The sequence below is a fragment of the Neofelis nebulosa genome, chromosome 18, assembly GCF_028018385.1.
Source record: "Neofelis nebulosa isolate mNeoNeb1 chromosome 18, mNeoNeb1.pri, whole genome shotgun sequence".
Classification (NCBI taxonomy): Eukaryota; Metazoa; Chordata; class Mammalia; order Carnivora; family Felidae; genus Neofelis; species Neofelis nebulosa.
Genome location: NC_080799.1, coordinates 2,736,171 through 2,753,146, shown reverse-complemented (window position 1 = coordinate 2,753,146; position 16,976 = coordinate 2,736,171). Strand labels below are relative to the sequence as shown.

The following is a 16,976-nucleotide window of genomic DNA, read 5'->3' as shown; positions in this document are numbered from 1 at the left end:
GATCAAAGTACTGGTTCCACTTTTCTGTGGCTCTCTGGAACCTGCCCGCTTCAGCATGTGCCGGTTCTTCCATCAAGCCTACAGGGTCTCAGGACTTAGATCCGTATGCCTCACCATCTCAAAAGGAGTTTCTCTTCCTCCATCCACTGCCAGAAGACCTAGTCAGGCAGGTCCCTCTTGACAGTTACTGTAACAAAGAGAATGCTGTACACTGGGTGGATTAAGCTTGAATTCCGTTCACAGGAAAGGGCCCAGGATTTTGCCTTTAAAGTCAACCACGTAGGGTCAATCCTTGGGTGAGGTCATCCAAACTCAACTGGAGTTGCAGAAAATGGTTGGGGAGAAAGAACTAGAAGTTTGAAAAGTTTACTACAAAGAAATTGACAAGTTTAGTTATACAGAAATGCTAAATTTCAATACAGAAAATAAACCCACCACTTACAAAATCAAAAGACAGTGACACAGAAAGAAAAACATATATACTGAAGTAAAAGAATGGCAGACCACCAGCTTTTGGTAATAAAATCTTGGAGGATTTTACAAAGCTGTATCGTTTGGCAGAAAAGTGGAATATAGATTTCAAAGAGAGTAACAGTTTAATAATTTAGAGAAAAACGTAATGTCTGCTTTAAAAAAAATTAACATTGAAATCACCACTGACCACTGTTTGAAAATACAGCCTTGTAGTGTTGATATTACCAAGACAGGTAATGGTAACAACTGAAGACGAATGTCTACATGGAAATGACATACTTCTTGAGATCATGGAATCCTGTTCAGGTCAAGGACATTAAAGAAAGCCATTAAAGGCAGAAACTGATCAAAGAAATATTATTACAGGAACAGCTTCCATATGCATATTATACATTTCAGGAAGCACTCCAAAACTTTTGATGAGACAGAATATAAATAAAATTAATCACATCATCCATAAATGAGGAACACTGCTGTGAAACGGGTTTTAAATTGGTTTTCAAAACACAGGTTTTTTAAAATAGAGAGCCTTTTCCATGATAAGTACAAGTTTTAATTAACAAAAGATAATAAGCAGGATATATAAACAGACTTTAAAACTAAACTAAACATACTAAATTATTATGGGAATTTTAAAGGTAAAGTCAAAATTTTTGAGTTAATGTCTTTGGGCAGAAATCATATAGAACAATGAAAAACTAATACCTCGTGTTGCCACAGAAAACTAGAGAAGAGCTAAGGTAACCGTTTAAACAATGCAGACCCACCATGAGATCACAGATTTGTACGTGAAGACCGTCATGGACAGGTAGAATATACATCATTCTTTAACATGCGTACACCATACAAGCTGGACTCGACAAGTGAAGTTTTTTACTTCTTGTCCAATTCCCCCATAGACTTCCACCTGGAGGGGGAAACCTGGCCATGACTTGGACAAGTAATACGTCAAAGTAAACCTTTCAAAAATCACACAATTAAAAAGAAATGACTACTTTCCAATAAAACATCAATAACCAAATAAATTTCACAGTGGAAAATTAAGTGGAGGTAGAAGAAAGTATGCCAGGCGTCTACCGTGCCCCATTTGCTTTCCGCCAAACCAAGGGAACGTACGTGGAGTAGTGAGACACACGTGCTCTGAGGAGAGGACATCCGACTCTGGAAGGGTCACGAAGAAGCCCACGTGGTTTGGCAGATTCACAAGGAGACACAGCAATGAGAACGTCTTCCCAGAGGACTCTAGACTAAGCGGCAGCGTTCCAGAGAGACGGTGGGACAACTAAGGGCACAGGACTGGGGAGGGTGGCCGGAAGCATGGAGCAGTTATTCCAGACCAAGAGGCAGAAGAAGCCATGCCAGGAAGGTAACAGAAAGCAGCTGGCAGCTCAAGAGCAAGAGGGACAGGGCAGGCTCCAGATCACTGGGCCTCATTATAGGCCACGTGCTACAGAAGGCACAACGGGAAGGAGCTGAGTGGCATGATTAACTTTGTTTGAAAAACATCATCCTGGTTGCTGTGTGCAGGATGGCCCGCGGGGTACCAGAGTGAATACAGGGACATCAGCCAGGATCTTACCCCAGTGACCCCGCTGAGAGATGGCAGTTGTGTGAATACGAGGTCATTACAGGTGGAGACACGGAGACAGCTCAGAGAGAAATATAGGCGGTAAGCACGACAAAACAGCAATGAATTAGATATAAAGGATGAAAGAGAAAGAAACATGTATGTAGATGGAGGATGGTGGCATTAACAAACTGGAGAAGAGTGAGAGGAGATCAGGTCAGGTGTGCATCAGGGTTGCAGGGACAGACTGAGATTAGTACTGGACAAGATGAGCATCTGGGGCAGAAGTCAAGTGGACAGGTGGATGACACTCATACAGCCCTATATAGCAGGTATCTGCCTTATCTTACACGTGAAAAAGGCCCAAAGATGTCAAGGCATTTGCCTCAAGTCACACAGCTAGCAAATGGTGGAGGGCATCTTTTAATCCAAATTATTCTGACCTGAAAGCCATAATCCTTTCACTACCCTTCACTGCTGTGGTAGTTAGAAACCTATATGAACTCTGAACAATAGCTCGAGCAAAATAAAGGCAATACAATGGTCTAAAATGATCACCTCATTTCTACCACACTTCCTGAACATGGTGATATATATTAACACCTTATTTTGGGAACTAGGGCTCTATGTTTAGGAAGAAGATGGAAGTAGAAAAAGGTAACCAGAAAGAAGAATAATTTTTTAAATACTAAGATAGTTTTTTTTTTTTTTTCTGTTTATTTCTTTTGAGACAGAGAGACAGAGGTGAGCGGGAGAGGGACAGAGAAAGAGGGAGACACAGAATCCAAAGTAGGCTCTGGGCTCCGAGCTGTCAGCACAGAGCCCAATGCAGGGTTCGAACCCACGAACAGCAAGATCATGACCTGAGCTGCAGTCAGATGCTTAACCAACTGAGCCACCCAGGCGCCCCAAGAAAAACAATTTTAAAGCAGTAATTCAAGACCTATTAGTAGCTGAACCTGTAGGGAACATGTAGTAAATGAATAAGCATATGGAAGTGTAGAAAAGAATTCAAAAGGCTCTTTTGGAGGTCATTTAGGACTGCCAACATCCCACTGTACGCAAGGGCCCCATCTAGAGAGGGGCGATCCCTCAGGTCTTTAAAACTCCACAAAGCTATTCTCCAAGCCAGCCTCGATTTTTGTTTATGCTGTGGAACCACCTCTAATGCATACAACATGTCTACAAGGATTGCCCAAGAAGTATATTTGTAAAGCACTTTAAGCAGTACAAGCCAAGTAAACACAGTAAGTATTTAAACACAATTTCACTCATTTTCTCCAAGTTTTTCTCACTGATTCTCCTCATTTGGGGGACGATTTGGGGTGGAGTCAGCTTTCTGAGCAGTGGTGCGGAAGGCATGGAGTATGCAGTTTGAGTTTGAGGTTTGGCTTCACTTACTGTAGCAGATCCTTTCACTGATTTGCAGGTGTGTTTTCTTCATCCTAGATCAACATCAACGCGACCCACCTCACAAGGTCGATGGGACGCTCAGGTAAACTGGTATACATGAAAATCTTTTCTAGACCGTTAGAAGCCATGCAAGTATCAGGGGCAATGACCTTGAAGATGCTGCTGATGATGGAAGAAGAGGAGTAGCAAGAGGAAAACAGGAAAATAGAGGTGGGGGTACGGAAGGGGCTTTCTTTCATTTTCTTCCATCGTCAATGCTCACAAGCGAGGCCACCGCAACGTGGGAGCGGTCACCCCGCGCTCTACGGCTGCAGTACTATTAGCTAGCTGTGTAACTGAAGCAAGTCGCTGGCCTCAGTTTCCTCCATTTCAAACAGAGATTGACTAATTTAGGCTAAAGTTCTCAATTTTGAAAGTCCGATGCTCCACAAACTTTAGTGAGATAGCGCTTCATTTTCTTTAAAACTGAAACGCTAGTACCCTATTTATTTATTGCAAGGTTCTGTGATGGAGAAGTAAACATTTTTAACTAAGTACAGAACTAGTCGTTATCAGTTACAATTTTTCTGTCAAGTATCACAATAACCAAATATATTTGTTTTTTTTTTTAACACATACTTACATATTATCGTTGCCTTGTATTGTTTCCTACCTTATTAGCCTTGTCACTCTAGATAGTGAATCTCCCCAGAAAGAAAAACCGCTAAATTGTTTTTCATTTCCTTAACAGGGTCCAGCAACACACCCAGCATGTGCTAGATGCTCAAATAAACTTTGTGCAAAATGTGTAACGTGTAGAAACCAAACCGGGCTTTCAATCCCTCGTCTGCAACAAGAGATGCAGTTCTGAGGACATCTGGAAAACAAGAGATGCAAAATAATACTTATGATCCTTTTTGCCAACAGAGAGTAATGGCGAGAACTATGGATTCACTAACCGGAGCCACAGACACAGGATGAGGAAGCACCCAAAGACACTGTAACAACACGGCTTCTCTTGCATGAGCAAAACTAGGGACAGAGGGGTATGAAGGTTACAAAAGTGACAAAAAAGGACTCAGGACCATAATTCAGGCATCAAGTAATAGTGGCTACAGTTATGAATCATTTGAAGAGGGCGATTTTTTAAGAGGAAACTGAGCCTTTTCCACAAATCAAATGCAGAGAAAGCGCATGCTGCCCTGAAGTTTACCAACCACAGGAGGCCCAGCGTGGCCCTCAAAGGAGCACCACCAGACACGCACTGGGAACACCAAGCCAAATGGACTATAAACAGACTATCAAAAGCAAAACCATACAAAAAGCTTATTTTGTTCTTGGCAACGACAAGCAGCATTTCTTCTTGCTCTACAACGTTATCAGTCCACTTGAACACAACCGGAGTTTGCCTATGTGAACTGACATTTCTTATTCTTGACTTCAAGTATTTCAGCCAACTTGAAAACACAAGGTAAATACGTAAAATTGGATTTCATCTGAATTAGTTGAAGAATATAAACTGACTGCTCATATTGCTAACTTTATTAATGACTCCTTAATTAACAAGGTTTTCAGTACCTGTAGTGTGAGGATTAACACGTATTAAAAATAATGTTGTGAAATAACCCAATTTACAATATCAGGAGATGATAATGATTTTGCAGAAAGAAACAAGGTCTAATAAAAATAATCTCGATTCCTAATACCACTTACTGACAATCACAGCTTTACATCATGCTAAAATTATGTATTTATCTCCTCATTAGCAACTAATCTCACTCATTCTTCTTGCCAAACCAATTATGAGAAAATTTTCAGACTCAAAGGAATTAATAGGACACTTGGACCTCTCTCAGTCTTCTTGTGACTCAAGTAATTAGCAAGCACTTGTATCTGAAATCCAAATCATTTTCCTAAACTAATTAATGAAATGAAGGACATCAAAATGTTATCAACTAATAGCAACTCAAGTCATATACCCATAGTCCTCAAGCAGCTATAATAATTGCCAGATGTTGACAGGGTCTTCTTGGTCAACTCAGAGATTGTTCAGTGGCGAAAATAAGGAGGAGGAGAGAGAGGTAGCTGCTTGTCAAATACAGCAAATTATTTATGTGATAAAGGAGTATTTTATAGGCAATGACTTGTATATTAAACAGCTTCTGGATTCTCCAACTCTTTAAGCACATAATACAAGGCGAATAAATGATTATAGTGGAAATTTGCATTTATATGATATTCTCTTCCAAGCAGCTCAAAATGGGAAAACGTAAGGCTAAGCCATTTTCTGGAAATTTCATAAAAAGGCTGGAATTTCTGAAAAAAAAAATTTGGATAGCTTGATTCTCCTGTCAGTTCCTTATTTTCTCTGTCCTTTCAACCATTCATTTCAGAAATCAAACTGTAACCCCTTGTTAAAGTTTCTTATTGTTTCCTCTCCTTCCATACCCCAAAATTCAATAAAGAGATTCCATTGTAACCAGATACAGTTTTTTCTTTCTCCTCAAGGTTTTCTCACTGACTGACTGAGAGGCTCGAAGCACTTCTTAACAGACGTGTTTTATGTTATAAATTATTTTCATTGGCTGTTCTTAGCTCTCTTTTAAAGATTAAAATTAATAGTAAATCAGAAATTCAATTTAGTCGGAGTATAGATTTTATATTTCTTCATTAAAAGTGAGGCCCTTCAAGAGATCTTTAAATAGTTGTATATAGTATTTTAAGGACAGTACATCGACTCTCTCTGAGACCCACAGCATATCAGGTCCTACACTTGTTAGGTTTGATCTGGGTAAATAGTACAAATCCAGAGTGGCACAAAATTGGTACATTACACATGTACATACGTGTACACACACACACACACACACACACACACACACACACACACACACACGAGAGAGAGAGAGGCCAGCATATGTATACTTGAAATCTTTCAACTCTAGATACAGAGAAGGCCAGTTAAAAATTCTTTCCATGACACTAGGCCCCAACAACGCCAAGAACTAACAGAACCTCGTTCTTCTCTTCTCCAGAGACACTAGTCGTATTAAAAACAGTAAAGTTCATGGACACAAGCTGCTTCTGGTCATCAATATTACTGCATAAAATTTGTACCTGTGCCGAAATAACAAACATTCCCTCATACCAAGTAAGGCAAATCTCTGATATCTTTAACTTATGATTTAACCACCGATAAACTGAGTTATTTTCCTATGTCTTAATTCAGAGAAGAAGCTTCACCTGATCTGAAATCTTAGGAAGCGTTTTCAATTTCTTTGGGAAAATGCCTGACAGACTTCTTTTTAATCTCCCTTTAGATAAAGCTCTCTGAAGATCAAAGGGGCCTCACTCAGGAAGATGTGTTTTGCTGTCAAGGGCTAAGAGGGAAAAACAGACTTCAAGCAAACTGCTCAGAGAATCCTTAAATAATTAGGCATCAAATGGAGAATACAAAGTCTTCAGAAAGGTCAACGGATAAGGAAAAGTGTGGCATTCACACACACACACAAATTTTCTTTGGAAAACCAAACTAGGAATAAGTCCTGACTGGAAAAACTAAATCACATTTAAGTAAGTAGACAAGTTCTCCATAAATACTCAAAAATACTGAAATATACATAACCTAATGCTACTTACTACATGCCTTCAGTTCTATTCTACTGAACAATATGTGATTAAATCACTTGATTCAAAATTCCAAATTTGAAACCAGCATGTATGTTACCAGATGATCAGAAAAAACAATCTTTACACCTAACAACATATTGTTAATAAGTATTTTATAATTTCATGTAGCCAGAGAAAAGCCCAAATTGTGTAAAGTTAGCCAGCCCCTACAATGATATTAACCAATTTCTATTTATACCCCTGTAGAAAACGCAGTATTGGGCACAAGATAGCTGCTTTTCACTAGTAGTAACAAACAAAAAACAAAAAGAAACACAAAAATACCAACACTTCTCTTGGACACCAAGAGTAGTACCTCACATGAAGTAGGAACAGAGAAAGGTTGAACATAAAATCTGAAATTCTCCTCAGCTTCAACTAATGACTCCTCTATGCTCTACTTTTTTCCTCCAGAAATACTGAGTTATCTATTCATTTCTTAGAGGTTTTACATTATAAATGTCTGAAGTTAAGAACTGCTTAAATCCTCATTAAGGAAATACGATAACAGTAACGATTAGGTCACCTATGTATAACAATTAGAAACTCAGAAAGCTTAAAAATTATACAAAAGATCTCCGATAAATTTGTGATGCATTCTCATATTTCTCCAAGCACTGTTCCAGTGCATAAGCTAATAAATAAAGTCTAATGCTGTGGGAAAGAAATTAATTTTCACTTGGAAAATAAGTTTTAATTAAATAATATCCAATTTAAAATATTTAACATAAAATTAACTTTATCTTTAAAACTATCTCAAAATAAGCTCAAAAATGTAGAAAGAAATCACTAATGAAGAAATTGGTTTTAAGACAAATTCTTAATAAGTTGCAACAAACGTGATTAAGGAATCTTGAGAGTTGCAAAGATGGACTGATTTCTGTTGTATTTTATTAACAGATAACAAATTTAAAAGAATTTACTATGATAATCAGCTAAAAGCAAACAAATTCACTCAGACGAAAGAATATCTACCCAGTTTTCCAAAACCCAATTAGATAGTTATTTTACCAGCTGTAGTTTTTACATGTATCCAAAGTACAGTGGACAATTCTTAAACACCCATCAGTAGAGGTCTTCATTATAGAAGTAAAATGGTTTCCTTGATGTGAAAAACCTAAGAGGTTTTTAGCTCCAATTCAAATGTTGGTCAATATACAAGTTTTACTGTCTTTAATTATTGGCAAATTTTTAAAGCATTTTTTTAGTACAAAAATAAGTGATCAGATAAAAAGTATTTTTATTGATCATAAAAATAACACATGTTCCCTAAGAAACACAGAGCAAAGTATAAAGAAGTAAATAGTATCCCAATTCTACCAACCAGGTATAACCACATTTATCAACATTTTGGTGTCTTTCCTTAAAGCCTTATTTACTAACTACGTATATTTTTTCAATATATATATGGTATGTATATATATATATATATATATACACACACACACACACATATGGTGTATATACATGTGTGTAAATGTATGTGTATATGTGTGTGCATGCACAGGTGTGTGTGTGTGTACGGAGAGAGAGACTTTTACAGCATATTATTCGAAAGCAGTAGAAAAAAGACACTAATAAAAAAGAATTGGATGTTTACCATGGATGCTGTATACATATTTCCAATTTTAAAAACTCAATGCCTCCAGTCATTTGGTATCAATTTAACACAGTAAAACTTTAGTCAAAATCCTTAGCTTTGAAAATTCACTTTATGTTGTTCAACTCTGCTTTGAAGAAGGCAGGTGGGGGTAGACTTTGTGCAATCCTCTTGACAGATTATCATAATCTTTTGGAAAGCTCTGCCATTATTAGCAAATGCTACAACAGGAAGGAGCCAGTTATTATTTTAAGTGATAAGCAAGAATGACAAGCCATTTCATATGAACTATGGATACAGAACATGGCTCAAAAAAGATATACTCATTCTGAGATGAGTAGATGGAGAGGAGAAAATCTGCCCAAAAAAGTTCAAGGCTGAGCTCACAGCCCAAGCTAAAAAACCCAAATGGGAAGACACAATCCAACCAGATTCTTGAAGTTAGCACATCAACTAGGTAAGAACCCCGCCTGTGACAGAAAAGTGTTCCCCAAGCAAGCACCCAGCATTTCTCCAGTATCAGAGAGAAAGAATAATTAGATGTGCTTCCTATGAATGTTGGGGAAGCAGCATCAGGGCCTCATTGTAAGGCCAATTTCTGCAACCATACCCTGCAGAACACAGCTCCCAGAATTAGCATATAAAAGCTAAGAATCTGCCTGAAGACACTAAGACTCTTCCTATCCCATGAACCAAGCAACATTAGCACGTTTCCCATGAGTTTCAATGTGCCAAATCACGGCCGCCAACGTGTCCAACAGTTCCATCCTAAGAGTGGAAGCCAAGGCAGACGCATTAACAAAACCTGATCTTCTTGGAGCTGTGCATTCGAGGAATAAAAAATCACCACCTCCTGAAGTAGCATTCAAAGGGATCATGGTCTGTGCTTTATTATCAGTCCAGAAAAACAGAGTGATGGAAAACTCTGGCAGGACCTTTCATTCAGAAAGGATTTGGTCACGCGAACATGTCTCAGGTGTGCTTAACAAAAACTCCCCCTCTGTGACCCTATAGTTGGTTAGGATTTTAGACCAATAACTCAGTGTTGATTCCCTGAAATGCTCTATCCATAAGCTGTAAAATCCTTTAGTAATTTTGGTCTTTAGCAACATAATGCTCTAGGCTGGCTCACCCGAACTCCTTCCAGACCTTCCAAGTCTTCCTAAATGGTCAGAAAAGCAGAGAAGAGAACATAGATCCACTGTCCTTTACAGGACCTTCCCATCCTCCGTAAGTAATTCATCAGGAAGAGTGTGTTACAGTCGTGGGCTTCAGCCCGGCAACAGTCCGACATTATACAAAACTCAGCACTTACAGGGATGTAAGGCCATTCAAAGAAGCAAGGAAAGCCTTTGTAGGTATTAAATAACAAGAAAAACTGATGGTCAGGGACATGAGAGGATCTCTACTAAAAATACTTCTTCTCAACTTTAGTCTTCACTTGCTGAAATTTCTAATTATGCTGAGGTTACTCACCTTGTTTTATATACCCATTTCTCCTCATTTTCATTTTTGATGTAAATAGTTTTATTCATAGTTGAATTTGCGTGTGTTATACAAACATTGGTAAGAAACACGACAACCTCTAGAGAATGCCACTGACTGTCCTAAGCGACGAACTAGACATGAGAGCCTGCACTTCACCCCCGAAGCAGGCCCTTCTCGTAAATCAAAAAGGACACTCTGCGGGATTCATCCTCGGAGTTCCACTCACCACTCAGAGGGGAGACGTCACTCCAATTGGCCCTGGGAAGCACTCCATCAGCAGCCTCACTGGTAGAATTAGCTCCACCATGCCCCAACTGCTGACTCTCCGTTCCTGTAAGAGAATATGCACCCCCTTTCATGGGTCCTTCTCCAGTGTACCAGTGGTTAGCAAAAATGTTAGCCTCAGCAACATCGAGTATATGACTTTTTTAATACTCAGTGTAAACTATAGTTTGATAGCAAATACTAAAGGGAAAAAAAAATCAATTAAGTGTATATGTTTCTCCGGATAAGGACTAATGGAATATCGAGTCACGATATATTCTGTAAAAATCCGCTACAACAACACTGAACTAAAAGTCACAAAACTGAAATGTACTTTAGCCGAGTACTTTATATGTCTGCATAAATACATACATACATGCACAGACCGTGTTAAAAACACCCTATGAATCAGGTATTAAGCAAATAAATATGTATTATCCTCATATTATAAATTTGGCTTTAAAAGCATAGCTTCTCTTAAAAAAAAAAAAAAAACGAGACAGAGAGAGAGATTGAGACAGAAAGTAAGTGAGAGAGAGAGAGAGAGAGAGAGAGAATATGAAAAGGGACTCCAAATTTTAACTTTATTGTTTTGCTAACAATAGAAAACAAAAGTTCAGTCCCCAAAAAGCACTTCCTATACTCGCAATGTGTGCATGTTTCAGAGAAAGATGTGTCAGTGTAAGAGTATTCATAAATAAGTATATAAAGTATTTTATTTTTTAATTTTTTTAATGTTTATCAAGACAGTGTGAGTGGGGGATGGACAGAGAGAGAGGGAGACACAGAATCCGAAGCAGGCCCCAGGCTCTGAGCTGTCAGCACAGAAACCAACGCGGGGCTCAAACTCACAAGCTATGAGATCATGACCTGAGCCAAAGTCAGACACTTAACCAACTGAGCCACTCAGGCACCCCTGAATGTAAAATATTTTAAATGACTGGTTAAGTCATAGTAAAAACATCCTAAAGGAAGTTCATTGTTTTTAGATTCAAACTGTCAGCAAAGGAAAAATTAAAAGTAACAACATTTTATATCTGCTTGGCCCTCTGGGTTCTAAAGCCCCAAAGATGGGAGAAATGGCTCTGAGCTTAGAGGTGTCCAGAGTGGGATTAAAGGACAAAGATTCGGTTCACGTGCCTGGAACGTGTCAAAAAAGCCAGTTTAGGTGCCAAAGTCACCATTAAATTAGTTCTTCCTTGTACAGCCTGTTATGGAAAGATGTGTTAAAATCAGACACCAATGTGGACAAATATATGGAAACACCAGAATTAAAGGACAGATAAGAGGAGTCGGGGGCTCACAAGCTTCCAAGCCCAGCATTTTTTCCTTCAGGCTAAAGTAGTTTAAACATGCACAGAAAACTCACTTACTTGAGAAAACCAGAATTTACTAACACTCCTGTAGTAATACCATGATCGTCTGATGATTAATTGGCACTTATCATGAGCTAGAACTAAACTATGCAATTTTCATTTATATTCTTATATCCTATAAAATTATTACCCCCATATTACAGATGAGAAAGAAAGGCTTTTAGAGACCCTGACTCTGTAGAAGCTTGCTCAAATAACAATTAAGTGGAGGAGCCAGCACTCGAACTCCAGTCTAACTGATGTCACTGATTCATTCATTCCTCATTCATTCACTCATTCAAGAATGTCAGTTCCAACCATGTAATAGTATTTTGCAGCACCAAGGCTACAATGGTGGGGGGAGAGGGGGAAGGACATGGTCCTTCTTGTCATGGGGAAAGAGACATTAATCAAATCCTCACATAATTAAACATAAAGTTACACATGTGTAAAGGGCTATGAAGGACAAGGGAAGACTACAAGTCCTCACCCAATCTCCATGGGAATCAGGGACAACTTCCCTGAGGAAACACCACCTGTGCTAACATCAGAAGGATCAAAGTTCGATGAGGGAGGAAAAAGAAACAAGCATAAAGTCCCAAAGCAGGAGGGAGCAAGGCACCCACTCACATGTCAGAGAAAGGAAGAGAGAGAGTAGGGAGGTAAAATCCAGACCACGCAGCCCATTTAAGGATTTTGGTCTTTATGCAAACATCAATGGGAAGGCAGTGAAAAAAAAAAGTAGCTGGGGTAGCATATTATATTTGTGTTTCAGAAATCCTCTTGGCAATGAGTGGCAAACGGAGAGGAAGGGGACCAGAATGAATGAAACAAGATCCCATACAAAACCACTAGAGTTGTCCAAGAAAGAGACAGTGTTAGCTTGGGTTAGGGTGACAGCAGCAGAAACACAAAGAGGTCAGGTGAGAAAGACATCGGGAAGGAAAACAGTGAAATGTGGGAATAATGCGGATGAGGCATCGCAGATGACTCCAAACTTATGGAGTGTTTAGGTAGAAGAGTATGAGGTGCCCTGGAAATACCCAAGTGAAACTATCCGGGTGACGGATGGATAGACAGCATGAGAGCTCAGAAAAATTTTGGAGTCATTAGTATGTAACACATGCAGAGGGCAATGCAAACCGTGTCGGTAAATGCAAATCTCAGGAAGAGTACTGAGCAGGAGCAGCAGAGAAGTGGGACTGGGTTTGGGGAGTTCCAACACTCAACACCTGGTAGTGAAAGGGCGGACCTACGCCAGCCAACTCCATCTTGTTCTGTGTCCTCCACCTTGACCACGCCTCCTCCCCTTGAGTAACCTCCCGCTCACCTGTTCAAACTTCCCAATCAAAACACCCTGCGACCTGCGTAACAGGACTCTGACCCTTTCCCCAGCCAATCCGCTGAGGCCATAGCCATTACCTCACCAACTGCCCCTAGACCCCAATAAAACCTTTGTGCTTTTGAAACTCGCCCTCTCTCCCCTGTATCTCACCGCTGCGTCGGTGCAGGTAGGGGATTGAGCTCGAGCTAGCTCGAATAAAGGCTCTTTGCTTTTGCATCGGACTCGGCTCCCTGGTGGTCTTTGGGGATCATGAATTCTGGGCATAACAGTAGATAACGGTACCCACTCCCCAGAGAGAGAAATCAGGAGTCATTCAGGAAGAAAACCAAGAGAGAAGGCTTCTTGTAACTGTTTCAAAAAGACTAAGAGACCATTCCTGAAACAAGCTACTGAGCAGTCCAGTGACATGTGAACTCAAGAACCTCCTTTAGGTTTGGTTTCCCTAAGGGCACTCATCACCTTATCCAGGGCAATTGTGATACAACGATGGAAAGAGAAACCAATTTAGAAAAATCTGAGCTAGGCAGCAAATACAGACAACTCTTTCCACAAGTGTGTTGTAAACGGAAAGACAAGAGAAAGAAGACAACAGCTAGGTAGATGTAGAAACGGCGTGGTTCTTTTTTAATAGAGAAGAGCCTTGAGTATGTTTAAATGCTTACAGAATTGTTTTGGTTAAGAGGAACAGCTTGAATATTTAGGAAAGGAAACAAGATCAACTGATAGTACACATTTCTTAGGAGGATAGAACAGGATGCAATTGCAAATCCAAGTGGAGATAACTGACCTTAAATATTTAACAAAAGGAGGAAATTCTGGAAATGTACATAACTCAGTCATTTTTGGAAGCAGAATATTGAGGGAGTTTTTAATCTCATGACTTCTTTTTCTCTGCCAAGTGTAAGCTGAGTCATCTATTCAAAAGATGAACAGAAGAAGGATGGGGAAAACTTTTGAGGCCAAAAAGAAACATCTCAGAATAGTTCAACAATGACCAAAGTCACACAACAGCTAAGTACCAGAAGGATTCTTGATTTGTTGTTCAGTTAGTTTAATTTAGAGAGAGAGCAAGCAGGGGAGGGGCAGAGAGAGAGCAAGCAGGGGAGGGGCAGAGAGAGAGAGGGAGAAAAAGAATCCCAAGTAGGATCCACCCTATCAGAGGGAAGCCTGACGTGGGGCTCAAACTCATGAGCCACGAGATCATGACCGCAGCTGAAGCCAAGAGTCAGACGCTTAACCGACTGAGCCACCCAGGTGCCCTGCCCCTAAGTGCCCGGAGGATTCTAATCCAGATCTTAAAACTTGAATTCAGCCCTGATGTCACTCGACAGCAGCTGTTGCTCTGTCCTCTGGTTTGGTTTTTCCTCCACATCATTTTTCCCAACTGTGACTCTGGCACAAAGACATCCTGCCTAGTGAAATCACAAGACTTCTCAGGGAGATGTGGATGCTGTCTAAAACTTCATGTGCTTGTTATACCGCTCATGGTGATGGTTTTAAATCACAGCGTCCAACTTTAGGCACATCAAGTAGGCAAGGAATTCATGGGAATAAGACCGCGATGCTCACAGAATTGTTACGAGTGGAAAACAAGGCTTCAAAAATGGGCAAGAATCAAGAAAAGCTAGACAAAAGCCAAGATCCAACAACAGAAAGGCTACTTAGGGCCTCTGACCTCTGAGTCAGAGTTTCAGCATTTCTTAGCTAGATCGCTCTCCAAATTGACTCGTACAACACACCAACCATCATATATGAGAGTTAAAGTGAAAACTTTACAAGCCATCAAAAACATCAAAATGTGTACAATCTAGTTAAATCCTATGTATATGTATAATAGCCTGTGGTATCTCCAGCTCAGATACGTATGTTTCTCAAACTGGCTGTGATTTGTTCTCGTTTATGTATTATTTGGAATGTAAAAAGAAACATTTATCAAAAATAAAAAGGGTCTTCAGTCAAGAATCTAGTCTAAGATTTCTTATTTTCAAAATGCCAAATGATAAGGAACAGAGCCACGAGGAAACAAAGATAACCAAAACTGGTTTCTCGAAGTAAGTTGAATAATTTTAAGATTCATTCATCGTCCAATTTATAATAATTGGGTTGTTTTGGCCCTTACGTCAGTTTTTAATTGATTTATTCACAATGACTAACAAAGCTACTTGACACCACACACATAGTTGACCCTTGAACGACACGGGTTTGCACTCCGTGGTTTACTCACACTTGGTTATTTTTAATAAATACAAAACAGTACCGTAAGTGCACTGTCTCTTATGATTTTAATCACACTTTCTTTTCTCTAGCTTATGGTAGTGTAAGAATACATCGTATACATATTGTATATAATATCATATATAATCATATATAATATAATATATACAATACGTATAACATACAAATAGATGGTAACTGTTTTTGCTATTGATAAGAATTCTGGTCAACAGTAAGTTGTAATAAGTAGTTAAGTTTTGGCAGAATCATAAGTTATATTCAGATTTTTGACTACACAGAGGTTGGCACCCTTAACCCCCCCTGGTGTTCAAGGGCCAAAATATTTCTAATTCTTCTTAAATTGGGACATTAGGCAAGATAATATAACCTATAAAATAAAGATAGACATAAAGGGGGGAAAACTGCAAGATTCAGGTCATTACGTTTGGAAAGTGAGTGAATGAGATTCTGGATACGTTAACTTAGGACATATTAACACACTATAAACTACTATAACATCTGCTCTTCCTTAAAAGCACATTTCCACATTCCTTCCTTGAGAGCTGAAAAAATAAAATCAGTTCTAAAAACTGAATTGTCATCAAATAACAGATATACAAAAAACAATTTCAGTTTTTCAGTAACATAAATACCTATAGTCTACAGTAAAGATATTTACGGATTCAGATTCTAAAGCAGAGTTCCTAAAAATTAATAATTCACTAACCAACCCTTCTGGGATGAAGTGATTTAATTCACCTATCTCCATCTTCCTCAGACTATTCTTATGAAACATATAACTTAATCATCCCCAAACATACCGCAGCAAGCAGGTGACAGTATGTGGCCCAGGTCACTATAGCTGTCCCATTTCTACAGTTTGGCTGATGAAAATTTAAAAAGCATTTTCCCATTAAAAAGATAAATTCCATTATGCCTAAAACACTTCAGAGAGCAATGGTTTATGGAAGTAGGGATGCCATTTACCATCTTAAAATATCACCAGATCTTGCTTAACAGATAAAAAACAAACAAACAAACAAACAAAAAACAGACTTCAAAATAAACACATCCCAAAATCACGTAATTTTAAAATGTTGGACAAAAAACAAAAATACTAAAAATTAAAATCATTTTCTTCCCTATCCAGAAACAGGCAAGTTTCAGAAAATTAACATATTATACATTTGGAAATGTCAATAAATATGACAGACACCTTCTCTTACCTCCACACTACTTCTCTCTCCTCTTTTTCTGCTAATAGAACCCCAGCCAGTTCAGGTAGCAGCAAAGAGGGAGAGGAGGCCCTCACCTTAGGCCCTGGAGAGGAGTTCCAACTGGTTTAGATGAACTGGTCACTGTGGTGACCTTACTGTCATTGATTTGTGATGGGTCTGGAGGGTCTGTGAGACTGAGTTCTGGCCAACAACAGTTCGCAGTTCTGGAGGCAGCAATGTGTGGGGAGGAGACTTGGCAAAGTGTCTGCTTTCTTGGTTTTAAAAGAGAGAAAGAAAAAATCCATTTTGCAGACATCTCCTTTCATCTCTCGGCCCTTTTCCCCACTTCCTGCCTGGAACAGAGAAGTGATGTCTCAGCTAAGAGGTGGCA

At 39.2% G+C, this 16,976-nt stretch overlaps 1 protein-coding gene across 3 annotated transcripts in view; it reads right to left on the bottom strand.

Annotated features, from left to right (window-relative positions):
* The window catches only part of SDK1 (sidekick cell adhesion molecule 1), an 881,306-nt gene that overhangs the window by 655,925 nt on the left and 208,405 nt on the right, over window positions 1-16,976 (bottom strand). The window lies entirely within an intron of this gene.